Genomic DNA, 3,584 nt, shown 5'->3' on the forward strand with positions numbered 1-3,584 from the left:
GATGAGTCGTATGAGCCCCTAATAAAACAATTTTAAAAATGCGTAGAATTGGAGGATATGTAAAGAAACAATAATCATATTACAATTTTTTAATATGTTAATGATTTTGCAACAATACTTTTGTGGTCCCCATAGTATGTTACATTAGTTGATATGAATCAGTGAACTATAAAGGGAGGGTTTCTGTTGACTCTCCTCTTGACAAAACCCACTACCGTAGAGTCGATTCTGATTCATAGCACCCTTCAGAACACAGAACTACCTGTGGGACTGCCTCTTCCTGCAGCCGAGTAGGTGTGGGGTCAAGTCATTGACCTTCCAATTAACAGCCTGGCATTTTAAACACGGTGCCACCAGAATGGGTAAGTTTGTTTTGTCATGTGTGGCTGAAAGCAATTCTTAATCTTGGTGGGTGTTGAGGTAGTTAGTTTATTGTGCCAACCCGGCCAATAAACACATGTGGGGTTAATTGAAGGGCAGAGGGATAAATGGCTCATTGAGCCTCGTCTTTCTAATTCTCTGGTCTCTTGCTTTCTGATGGTCCGCACCAGGGTGTAGCTGCCTTAGCCAGTTCCCTGATGCAGCTGGCAAGGCTCACTTCCTGCAAGACATCCCTGAGGAGAAGTCACATGGACCTACCCAGATGCAGCCCTGGGTGTTGAAGCAGCCGTGTGGAGACCCCTGCCGGTGCTGACATGCTTACACATTCATTTATTCGGCTTTCCTCCTGCAGTTGGCATCATAGTGTGTGTTTTGTGAGATGGAGGAGGACTTTGTGGATTGGTGGCAGACATATGAGTTAATGTTGGACTTGTGGGCTTAGGCAGCCCTGGGTTGGAATGTTTTCTTGATGCGCACTTAACCTTTTTATACTCTCTCTTATACATGAGTTTCTGTGGATTTGTTTCTCTAATGTACCCAGACTAACACAGGTGTGATTTTGAGAGGGAGGGGCTTATTCTTCTATCCCACTCATAGTGATATCTCTTGGCTTAAACACTGGTCTTCAAGATCTTCCAGTCTCTCTAATAGAGATGGTGACGGAAAGGGTAATCTTTAAACGCCTGCCAGTGAGGGGCTGGAGCCAGTTTGTACTAGTTCATGAGAGCCGATTGTTCAATGTTTGGAGATTTCATGAATCAGTGATAAAGCACAGTATTGTAGGTTGAACTGTATGCTTCCCAAAGATATGTTTATGTCTCAACCCCCAGTAAACTTATTTGAAAAGATGATCTTTGCACGTGATACTAGTTAACATGAGGTGATGCTGAAAATTATTTAAGCTGTAGGCATCTGTTTCCTCATCAGTAAGAATTAAAGAATGTGTGTGTTAGTAGTTTTGAGTGAGTCCTAACATTCCACAGCCACCACTCGTCTATCACTTTGTCACCCAAGGGTGGCTTGTGTGCTGCTGTGACAGTAGAAGCTATGCCATTCATATTTTGAGTACTAGCAGCAGCATCCAAGGTGAACAGGTTTCAGCAAAGCTTTCCGACAAAGAAAAGACCATGGAGAAGGGCATAGACTGTCCACTTCTGAGGAATTAGCCACTGAAAACGTTCTGAATAGCAGTGGAACATTGTCAGATACTGAAAATCTCATGAACAGCAGTAGAACCCTGTCAGATCCAGTGCCTGAAGATGAGCCGCTCAGGTAGGAACGGTCAAAGTATGATTAAAGAGGAGCTGCCTACAAAGTTGTGTCCACCAGAATGATGTGGATGGAGTAAACCTTTCAAGACCTTCATTTGCTGATGAGTTCTGACTCAAATGTGAAGAAACAGATGTGAACATCTGTTTTAAATTTGAATTAGGAATGTAAGAAGTATAAATCAAGGAAAATTGGAAGTTGTCAAAAAAAGAAATGGAATGCATACAGATCTATACTGTAGGCATTAGTGAACTAAAATGAATTGCTGTTGACCATTATGAATCAGAATATCATATGGTTTACTATACCAAGAATGACATTTTAAGAGGAATGACATTTATCAGTATCAAAGAAATGTCAAGATCTTTCTTGAAGTATAGTGCGGTGGTAGGATAATACTTCTGTGCACACAAGATTCAAATTTACCAACCAACCTCTGAAGCTCCCAAACTCACTGCCATCCAGTTGATTCTGTGATAGGGCAGGGTAGAACTGCTGCTGTGGGTTTCTGAGTCTGTAACTCTTTATGGGAGTAGAAAGCTTCCTCTTTATCTTAGCCACCCAACTCATAGCCCGCCATGCCTCCAGGCTTCCCTACCACTACAACTAGTGACCAAGAAATTGAAGAATTCTATCAAACATGCAATCAATGCATCAATAATTATTAGTGATTGGAATGTTAAAAAGAAAGAGGAAGGAAGAGTAATTGGAGAACATGGCCTACTTGATAGAAATAGCTGGAAATCACATGATAGAATTTTGCAAAACCAATGACTTCTTCATTGCAAATGCCTTCTTTAACAACATAAAAGGCGAGTATGTACATAAACTTCTCCAGATGGAATATATAGAAATCAAATTGATTACAATGGAGAAGTTCAATATCAAGCAGCTAAAACGAGGCTAGGGGCTGACTGTGGAACAGATCATCAATTGCTCATATATAAGTTCAGATTGAAACTGAAGAAAATTAAAACAAGTCCACAAGAACCAAAATAGGATTGTAGGTATATTCCATCTGAATGTCATGAATATCTCTTGGAAGACCTGCAACATCAAGAACATCATTCATGAATAAAGTAAACGGTGATTAAAAAGACAGGAAAGGAAGGAAAGACCAAAGTGGATGTCAGAAGAGTCTGAATCTTGCTCTTAATCATAGAATACTTAAGGCACATAGAAGAGATGATGAAGTCAAAGCGCTGAACAGAAATTTTCAAAGGAAAGCTTGAGAAGACAAAGTATTATAATAAAATGTGCAAAGACCTGACAATAGAAAGCCAAAAAGGACACACTCAGTATATCTGAAGTTGAAAAAAAGGGAGAACAATCAAGCATCACAAATTCTATGGGTCAAATATTGAACCATGCAGGAAACACCAAAAGAAGGTGGAAGGAATACACAGTCATTGTACCAAAAAGAATTAGTCAACATTCAACCATTTTGAGGTAGCATATGATCAAGAACTGATTATACTGAAAGAAGTCCAAGCTACATTGAAGGTGTTAGTAAAAAAAAAAAAGGACTCCAGAAATTGACAGAATGCCAATTGAAATGTTTCAGCTGAGGAAATACTGGAAGCACTCACTCACCTATCCCAAGATATTTGGAAGACAGCTAGCTAATTGCTCAGCCAACTGGAAGAGGTCTGTATTTGTGCTCATTCCAAAGAAAGGTGACCCAACAGAATGAGCAAATCATCAAACCATATCATTAATATCATGTCAGAAATTCAGAAGAGGATCTAAAACAAGGGACACTATTGCTGACATCAGATGGATCTTGGTTGAAAACAAATGATATCAGAAAATGTTGACCTGTGTTTTATTGACTATGCAAAAGCATTTGTCTGTATGAATCATAAAAACTAAGGATAGCCTAGAGAAGAATGGGCATTTCAGAACATTTCATTGTGCTCATTCAGAACTTATAC

The sequence above is a fragment of the Echinops telfairi genome, unplaced genomic scaffold (assembly GCF_000313985.2).
Source record: "Echinops telfairi isolate 266 unplaced genomic scaffold, ASM31398v2 ScPeMD7_9;HRSCAF=40, whole genome shotgun sequence".
Taxonomy (NCBI): Eukaryota; Metazoa; Chordata; class Mammalia; order Afrosoricida; family Tenrecidae; genus Echinops; species Echinops telfairi.